The following is a 10,701-nucleotide window of genomic DNA, read 5'->3' as shown; positions in this document are numbered from 1 at the left end:
TCCTTAGTAATTTTGTGCAACAATTGAATGGCCATTTATTTAATGTATAATATCAAGTAGATCAAGTTTTGTCCCTCATTAATGCATACACACTTCTTGAATACTATTAACATAGTTTGGCAAAGTTAGCTAAAGATTTCTTTCCATTGAGTTGTGTAGTCATGTAATAATGAATATATTCTTGGTGCTTGAACTTTCTATATAAGGAGGGGTGTTCTTGATTGACAAGGTTGCATGCAAGAGCCACTTCATCATTGAAGCTTGGATGATAAAACATGGCAATAGATAATCTTGTCTTCTCTTTGTTTGTCACTGCTCGATGTTCTATACTCTTGTAAGTTCCATTTGTCATCACCTATAACATAATTAAAATATTAGATAATATATTTTATAAACTATTTACACTAGATACATCTTGATCAATAAAACAAACTTAAAAGTAGCATTTACCTCTATTAGGTCACCAATACTTACAACGAGTGCATAAGGAATGGGTTGAATAGGAATCCATTCATTGTTCTTGTGAACCTGAAGGCTTTCTATTTGGTCATCCTGAAGCAAAACTGTTATGGCACCTCTATCTAAATGAGGGCTTAACCCCAACACTAGATCAGGCCTAGGACAAGGTGGATATAAATTCATCCTTATTGTCATCATCGGATCTTCTCCAGGCTTTTCTTTGAAATAACCTCTCTTCAATTGTAAGTTTTCAACAAATAGACTCACGATCATTTGAGCCACCCCTTCCACTTGAGTGGTGTAACTTTGTAATGTATCTCTGTAATTATATATTGAAAAAAAATTATAATTAGCTAGTAATTAAAAATATTAACAAAATATTTTAAATTATAAATCATAATATTTGTTAAAATATGGCTTGATAGTTAATTAATGGGAGTCTATTGTATGCAGTACAAATTTAATTTTAAAAATGTTCATTTAGAAAACATATGAAATCGCATCATTCCAAAAGTATAACCATAGAAAGAAATAAAATTTTGAAATAACAGTAGCATATAATGAATTTTAATTATATCAACTCCCTTAAAACATACAACTATTTAATAGTAAAAAACTATAATAAATTTACATTATATATATATATATATATATATATATAATTTTTTTTTTTTTAAAACCCTATAAGAAAAGCTAGATTTTAATCCTAATTTTATTCTTAATAAACAATATTTTCCATAAAACTATAACTCTCTCCCAAATTTTGTAGAAAGAATTATAAATGTGCCAATAATTAACATGACAATGTAAGAACAAACAACTATTCAAGAAAGTAACATACAAAAGGATACTCATAGTTAATTACAAAGGAGAGACTTACTTTTTTGCAAAGTTATATATAAGTAATTGACAAATGTTGTCCTGTCACAATAGTCTTATGAATTGACAAAGTGCAAACATTTCAAGTTTTCCAAATTAGATTCACATAAATAAAGAATAAATTATTTGACTTAGAGTACTTCAAAAATTGAACTAGCTTAATGACTTAGGTGACCCAACTTACTTGCATGACACAATAAATACTATTACCCATAAGCATAGTTTTGATCTAGTATTATACAACTACAATGATGGTTAGGTAGGTTTGGGGCTTGAACCCATCTCAAAGTTGGGCCTCAACCAATGTTGAGGATAGGCTTAAGCTAAAGATTGAATTAAGCCGCCTTAGAGACTAGGCATACCTAGATTTAACTTGGCTGAAATAGTTAACATATGCACCTAGGAAACTATTGCTTGGTCTAGAATGGTAGTTAGGCTGGTCTGGAGCTTGAACCCATCTTAGGGTTGGGCCACAACTGAAATGTCCCTTTTCTGATTTTGTATGATATTTCCAACCTCTAATCAGATTTTCAAGATCAAACAACTAATATCACAAACATCCACCAAATTTCTCAAGAAACCCCAAATCGGGTATGCCGAAAATTGTGCCAAAAGCTTCACAGCTTCACCTATTATTAATAAATCTGAAAGTGGACATTTTTACAGAAATTTCAGCAGCATAACAGCCTACAAAATTAAATTTCCAAATCCATATAGCCTTTACACAACAGTTCTCAAATGTAGGACAAAAACTATGCTCATCGGGCTCCCGAAATTAACACAAAAATGCTTGGAAACACCACAAAAACACTAATAATCTATCTCAGAAGTTTAATCATGTCCCAATACATATATTCAGCTCTATTTTAACACCTTAAAGTCTAAAATACAGCAGCAACCCAAACTGATATGAAATACTCAACTGAAAACACCAAACTCATACAAAAAACACACCCCAAAACCCACAAATCTGCACTGTTCAGCACAAAGGCAAACTCTGTATGAGCATGCACATGGAATGGCTTCAAAATCTCATCCTTAGCCTTCTTGAAAACCTGCAAACTCCCGTTCTTGGGTCTCCTTGGAAACCTACAAACTCCCGTTCTTGGGTCTCCTTCTCCACAGGTTTGGCAGCCTCTGAAGAATAACAAAGAATGAGCAAAAATCAAGTTCTGGAATCAGCCCAAAATGCCTCCAAACCCCTTAAAAGAGGGCATAAATGTAACTCACGTCCAAGAGAGGTTAATGAAACATATTTTAATAATAATTTTCATTTATTAGTCCAACGGTTTCCAAAGATTAACCCCCTTTTCGAAAACTTCACTTTCTTGGGCCTGCCTGCCTTAGCAAAGATTATTATTTTTTTAATTATTTGAAAAGGGGACATGACAAGTCCTCCCCTCCCAAACATTGCTTGTCCTCAAGCAATGGCTAAACAATAAACCAATCAATCCACCTGGATCCCAAATGTAGTCATGAACTATACTATTGTCAATTAACACAGGCTCCTGCAATATCCTTTGCAATATAACCAAGAGGAATCTGTAATCAAACTGAAAGTTACTACTCAACCAAACTCCAAAGTCACAACTTCCATAGTATGAAACCCATGAGACAAAAACTCTTAGAATATCAAAACCCAAGTAAAGTGGACAAATTAAACCACCAACACAGTAAATACCATCAACGCATCCCACTGGCCTATACGGAATGTACAATCCAACTCTACAACAATGGTGAATGCTCTCGAATGAAACTGTACCAAGTATGGAGAATCCACACATTGTACAACTCTTGCAGTCAACACAAACTCTGCAAATCACCAACCACTGTCTCATAACCATAACTCCCATGCACCCCTGATGGTAAAAAACCATCACAAGATAAACAGTAAGAAATGGAACCCAAACCAAATTTTCCTGCCATCAACTCCTCAACACAAGGATCAAATGCTAACTGATGTACATACCCTGCAATATAATGTTGATAAAAAAAACCAACCTTAGTCAACAACTCACCATGAACAAGTGATACAACCCACTGTGATTGATCACCAGCTAAGTCAGGAGATGTCATAGCCAAAGGAGTAGAATCAATAACAACACCCGCTGAAGCACCACTCCAAAACTCCTGCTCTAAGTCATGTATTATCAAGCTATCAACTACAGAAACTATCGCCATGTTGTGCCCATCACAACTCTCATCCCAAGGCATCAAACTATCCCATAATTGATGATAAGCACTAGGAACCAAAGTATATCTCTGTATCATCATCTCATCAACATGGTCATCAAAGGTAAATTGATGAGCGTACCTCACAGTGTAATGTTGATAGAATTCACCAATCTCAGTCAGTGGCTCAGACTGTAATCTAGATGAAACTAACTGCAATTGATCATTAACCATGTTGGAACTAACTACTACCTCTGAAGATATCACCAAGGGAGTAGTATTACTAGCAGGAACCATGCTAACTGCTGACTCACCAACATCACACATGATCATTGATACATCTCTAGTCTCTGTGCCATTAGTACTAGAGGCCACCACCATGTTAGGCATACAACAATCTGCTACAACACCCAACTCAACTGAACCTGACTCTAGTGGGAATGAACCTGATATGCCAATGTTAGTATCAAGGATGGATGCATCCCTATCTCCATTGTCTCTGACAATCTTGACCATGGACATCCTCGGATCACCAAACACCACAGCTTGTGACTGTATAGATTTAGGTAAAGACTGTAGTCGCTCTAACTCCATGGTCACCTTAGCCAAATGAAATTGTGACTCCTTGAAATCCAACAGTGTACTCTCAAGAATCTCAGAAGTCACCTCAAGCTGCTCAGTAAGCTCACTCACCTCATCTTCCTTGGCCAACAATGCATCATATGCTGTACTGCCCCACTCCATAAGATAATCTTTGTCAGCTACCAACTGCATATAATTCTGTCTCAAAATTCGAATAGCCTCCCATAAAGAGTGGATCTCTATCAAGGAAAGATAATTTCCTTCCTACTCATCACTAGTAGGAGAACTCCATCCATAAACTGCTAACAACTGATGAGCAGCATCAAAATGCTGGCAAGTGACAGTAATGTCTCAGTCACTAACTCTTAACTGATTAGAGACATGATGGCACTAGCTTGACTGTCTCCTACAAACCTCCTCTGATGCACTGTCTAAAGGAGTATCCTCAAAATTACTAGTCTCTAGAGTATTACCATCCATATCCTATGAATCAAATCTAAAGCTCATATCAACATACGGAGTATCAAAAACATTAGCACTGCTGTCCAACTCCACTGTACCCAAGGAAACTAAGTCTTCAAAACTGCCCATTGCATCCTCCTGGATGTCATCAATGCCAATATGATCCAGGGACTCATCTGTACACACTACCAAATATGAAATATCATCAACACATTCCAGCAAGTATGGTCGACTGGATATATGAACAAAGCCCAACACCGATGTATAAAAACTAATACCAACATTGGATAAGCTCCTGGCACAAGAAAAGACAACACCGTGCAATCTGCTAATCAAATCCATGATAGCACCCAAACAATCACTGCTACCAAAAAGTGTTAAAGATTTTCAGTCAACTGAATCCCAAATGCCAATATAACAATCTCGAGTCCATATCCGTAAACTATAATTAGTTGGTAACTCAAGAAAAATCTTCACTTGAGTAATATGACCAATACCAACTAATTTCACATACCTGTCATGATGAGATAATGTAGTCACAATACTGTCTTCACTCACCTTCAGCTGGCGGGATAAATCATGTGAAGTACTACTAGCCTCAACCTCATGTGACGAAACATCTAACTGTGCCTGGTACTCTCTCTCAAAAAAGTCATGAATGCTCAATGTATGCTCATCTCTACCAAGTATCTCACCATCATGCACAACAACATCCTCATAATCATCATCCTTGAGGTCAAATCTATCTATCACTCTTTGACTAAAATCATCAAATGTAGTTACCTGATCATGACCTTGAGTAGTCATTCCATGATACCACTAATCATAGGCTACATCTTCCAAGTGTAGACTTGCAATTTGAACAGCATCACTCTCCTTCATGGGGTTAAGTGTGAAGAAGGTTTGTAATTTTTGTAGCCATGCTCTAGCTGAAATTTTATTTGTTCCATCAAAAGTAGGTGCTATAAACTTGCTTATTTTATTTTTGAGCTCTCTTCCACTTATGTCATGCTCCCTTTTGTACTCTTTCTTGGGCATCAAAGTGTTCATCATATCCACATATTCTCTAAAAGGAACCGAACTACGAAAGTAATCATCTAAGCCATTGTAAGTAGCTCTTAATGTAATCAAGTTACCTGTAACCTCTTCCACAGGATTAATGGCTGGATTTGGTACTGGTGGCTCATCTGCAGGCAAGAAAAAAGTTTTGGTTGATTTAGATGGTGTGGATTTCAGATTTCTTGGCTCCTCTGAAGTGCTCCCTTTCTCATTAATAGATGCAACTCCTTGTAGTTTTTCTGTCAATATTTGCAAAGCCTCTCTAGTTTCTGCCAAACTATCCACTGTTTGCTTCTGAGTATTTTGGATGTCTTGGAAGAATTTCTTTGCCATCTCATTTAGATCAGCCATACTTTTCCCTTCCTTGGATTTTGTACTTTTACTTTCAACTGGAGGTTTGATCAAATTTTTTTTATTCTTTTCTTGCTACAAATATCTTTTTTCTCTTTCACTTAGTTGCATGCAACCATAAATTTTGGCATGCAGCTGATTAGAAGCAACATGCAACCACCAAATTCACCAAGAACTAACATGCAAATGATTAGAAGTAGAATTCAACCATAAATTTTGATGTCCAGCTAATTGGAAGCAACATGCTACCATAAATTATGACATGCAAGATTTGGGTAGTTATCAAAACTGACATGCAAGATCTGGGTAGTTGTCAAAACTGACATGCAAACTTCTACAAACCCTCAAGCTGGCAAGATCATGGCTCTGATACCACTGAAATGTCCCTTTTCTGATTTTGTATGATATTTCCAACCTCTAATCAAATTTTCAAGATCAAACAACTAATATCACAAAGATCCACCAAATTTCTCAAGAAACCCCAAATTGGGTATGTCAGAAATTGTGCCAAAAGCTTCACAGCTTCACCTATTATTAATAAATCTAAAAGTGGACATTTTTATAGAAATTTCAGCAGCATAACAGTGTACAAAATTAGATTTCCAAATCCGTATAGCCTTTCCACAACAGTTCTCAAATGTAGGACAAAAACTATGCTCATCGGGCTCCCAAAATTAACACAAAAATGCTTGGAAACACCACAAAAACACTAATAATCTATCTCAAAAGTTTAATCATGTCCCAATACATATATTCAGCTCTATTTTAACACCTTAAAGTCTGAAATACAGCAGCAACCCAAACTGATATGAAATACTCAACTGAAAACACCAAACTCATACAAAAAACACACCCCAAAACCCACAAATCCGCACTGTTCAGCACAAAGGCAAACTCTGTATGAGCATGCACATGGAATGGCTTCAAACTTCCGTCCTTAGCCTTCCTAGAAACCTACAAACTCCTGTTCTTGGGTCTCCCTGAAAACCTACAAACTCCCGTTCTTGGGTCTCCTTCTCCACAGGTTTGGCAGCCTCTGAAGAATAACAAAGAATGAGCAAAAATCAAGTTCTAGAATCAGCCCAAAATGCCTCCAAACCCCTTAAAAGAGGGCATAAATGTAACTCACGTCCAAGAGAGGTTAATGAAACATATTTTAATAATAATTTTCATTTATTAGTCCAACGGTTTCCAAAGATTAACCCCCTTTTCCGAAACTTCACTTTCTTGGGCCTGCCTGCCTTAGCAAAGATTATTATTATTTTTAATTATTTGAAAAGGGGACATGACAACAACCAATGTTGAGGATAGGCTTAAGTTAAGGACTAGCTTGATTCATCTTAGAGACTAGGCATACCTAGATCTAACTTGGGTGAATTAGCTCACATATGCAACTAGGGAACTATTGATTTGTCTAGTATGATAGTTAGGCTAGTTTGGAGCTGGAACCCATCTCAAGGTTCGGCCATGACCAATGTTGAGGATAAGTTTAAGCTAAAGAATCACTTGAGTTGCCTTAGAGACTAAGCATCCCTAGATCTCTAACTTGAGTGAATTAGTTAACATATGCAACTAGGGAATGATCGATGGTCTAGTATGATAGTTAGGATGGTTTGGAGCTTGAACCCATCTCAAGGTTGGGCCACGACTAATGCTGAGGATAGGCTTAAGCTAAGGATTGACTTGAGTCACCTTAGAGACTAGGCATACCTAGATCTAACTTGGGTCAATTAGTTAACATATGCAACTATGGAACTATTGCTTGGTCTAGTATGATAGTTAGGCCAGTTTGGAGCTTGAACCCATCTCAAGGTTGGGCCACGAACAATGTTGAGGATAGGCTTAAGCTAAAGACACACTTGAGCTGCCTTAGAGACTAGGCATACCTAGATCTAACTTGAGTGAATTAGTTGACATATGCAACTTGGCAGCTATTGATTGGTCTAGTATGATAGTTAGGATAGTTTGGAGCTTGAACCCATCTCAAGGTTGGGACACAACCAATGTTGAAGATAGGCTTAAGCTAAAGACTGACTTGAGCCATATTAGAGACTAGACATACCTAGATCTAACTTGGCTGAATAAAGTTGACATATGCGACTAGGGAATCTACTGCTTTGTAGCAAAGTCAAGGCTTACGCATTACACTAGGGATAAACCCCAATTATAGGGCCAAGAGCCAAGAGGTAGGCTTTGGTTCACATTGACTCGAATTATATAAGAATCCTATCATAGGTAGGGACAAACAAACTTGGGCATTACTAGAATCCATGGAAACTGAATAATGCAAAAACTACCAACTACTACAAATATGCACATAAGGAACAAACCCAATACCTGTAATCGGATGGTGTGGTTGGCCACAGAGCTAAGTTCACAAGTTTTTGAGGCATAAGTGCCAAAGCCATCAAGTCACCCCAGTCCAACTTCTGATCTTCATCAACCACAAACATATTTCCATATCCTTGAGCATCGCCTGGATGAGGAGCATACCTTTGCTTCTCTTCTGAGGAAAGGCTAAAGAATTCATTTGCCACTCGATCTATCAAAGAATGCGGAATTCAATGGTTTACAATCTGAGGAGCAATGCATCATCAGCACAACTACAAACCCAAATGATTAAAAAGCCATATATTGTGAAAGAACTTTATGATACCTGAAAGAAGCCCCACTCTATGCAGGCCTTAGAAAGAACACCCATCTCCTGCTTTCTTTCCTCATTATCAGAAGGCAAGAAAAGCTTTTCCATGTCGATTACAGGAACTGTCAATAAAGTAGGAAGGGATGTTGAAGATGGCCTCTCATCTTCTGATCTGATGTATCTCTCAGGAATCTCATTGGGTTTCTTAACTGCAAGCTCCTGGACACTCTCTACAGCAACAAAATTGTTACCCCAATTTGGACTAGTGAAAGATTCGCCAGCATGGATTGCAGGGGAAGCCATTTCTTTGCTAATTTGCACCTTGCCAAAGGAAAGGTATAGGAATTGTATTGCAGGCGATGAGGAACAAGAAGATATTAATAGCCACTCGATTTATGTGTTTATTTAGATGTGTGGTCAAGAGATGGACGACGCCCGCCGCTTGCGACTAGTGTAGATTACCACTGCTACGTGGTCCATCAGATAAAAAGTGTGGAATGATCCCACCGGAAATATTTTATGAGTTGCGTCTACTAAATAGGTTTGTATGCCTGGCCCAAGCGTTGCACTAATCATTCCGATCTTCAACATAGACAATAGTCCATGTTTTTTAATGGGTCTTTGTTATATTTTAAATGTTTATTTAGTGTTTCCAGTAAACTTCTTCTACTAAGGCACTTCAATACCACATGAATTATTGTTGGGGACATTGAATCTTGTTATTAATTATTAATTATTTTCATATGAGTAGTCTACAATGATATGTTTACTTTTGACCCAAGATATAAAAAAATTATTGCTACCTTATCCATTGTGGACGATGGTTGTTAGCTGTCGTCATTTCTATTTAGTAATTATAGTGATTTAGAAATAATTTATTCATATTTCGTGGACTTTGATTGCTTTAATGTATCCGTCGTAGATGCCCATTTGTATGTTATTATTGTAAGTTGTCTAATAACAATGAATAGGCGAGGGGATGTCTATTTGTATGTTATTATTGTAAGTTGTCTCATTATAATGAGAAGGGGAGGGAAGCTAATACATGAGTGGTCTAAGAGGTCATATGTTGGGTGAACATATTAGACTAGTAGATGAACAAAAGAGGCTCATAGTGGTATATTAATAATATTTCATTAATGCATATTCTCAAAAAATATCTCTAAATTTCAAAAATCAATCATTCATGTGGTCTTACATTAGAACATTATTAAACATGATTTAGTGTATATTTATGGGTCTTATAACTTTTTGGGACTATTTTGGATGCTTCCACAAAGAGTATGTTGATGTGACATCATATTTGTCCATGCGAACTTTAAATCTTTAGAGGACTTGACAAATAAGTTGATGCAAAAAACTAAGAGTAATTTGAAATTAGCACATAAGCTTCTAAGCAACATGAAGTCAAGTTCAACACTTACTGCCCCCTCTCCCCTACAAAATATCATTTCTATGCATCTTGATTTGTGATTATTTCATATGCATCATGATCTTGGCTAGAATTAATAAACTTATAATATAATAGTAGAGTCATGATGTCCAACGGTTAATACATTTCTAAGTCTAGAGATCACATTTCCTCTTGAAAAGTTGAATAATATATATTATTGATAGCACACACATATATTGAGATGGAGGGTAAATCAATTTACGGTAAATATTTGACTTAATTAAAAAAAATTAAAATATAAAAACACCAACAACAATCATACAAGATCCACACAAGTAAGAACATTATATTTACACCAAAAACCTTTAAGGAAATAAACATGAAGAAATAATTTCTTATAGAACCTATCCTTGAATATACTCATCACTCAAATAAAATGACCTTATGATATTTGGATGCACTAAACGACTATATCTAGACCGATCCCTACTGAAAACATTAGGCACAAAATTATTAGAGACACCATTCACAGACAACAAAAGTTGTACCCATGAAGGTATTGGAGGAAGAATCTCCATAATTCTATCCAAACTCAAGGGGATACAACAATGTGTTTCATTTGAAGGTGTCAACATCTTATACTTTCTTAAAAGTTACTTCTTCAATGGCTGATAAACATTTCTATCATACTCAAAGAAGTTAA

The 10,701-nt window shown here is 36.3% G+C and overlaps 1 pseudogene across 1 annotated transcript; it reads right to left on the bottom strand.

Moving 5' to 3' along the window:
- Positions 1–374: 374 nt before the first annotated feature.
- Positions 375–9,067, bottom strand: LOC149579697 (protein LATERAL BRANCHING OXIDOREDUCTASE 1-like; annotated as a pseudogene). The gene is made up of 3 exons (XR_016352692.1): positions 8,621–9,067; positions 8,302–8,540; positions 375–778 (listed from the first exon to the last, which is right to left on the bottom strand). The product of XR_016352692.1 is annotated as a protein LATERAL BRANCHING OXIDOREDUCTASE 1-like (transcript).
- Between the last annotated feature and the right edge of the window lie 1,634 nt (positions 9,068–10,701).

The sequence above is a fragment of the Cupressus sempervirens genome, chromosome 1 (genome assembly GCF_028749045.1).
Source record: "Cupressus sempervirens isolate cs-2001-9-10 chromosome 1, ASM2874904v1, whole genome shotgun sequence".
In the NCBI taxonomy this organism is placed as follows: Eukaryota; Viridiplantae; Streptophyta; class Pinopsida; order Cupressales; family Cupressaceae; genus Cupressus; species Cupressus sempervirens.
The sequence above is the reverse complement of the archived record's forward strand: the minus strand, read 5'-3'. Positions and strand labels throughout refer to the sequence as shown.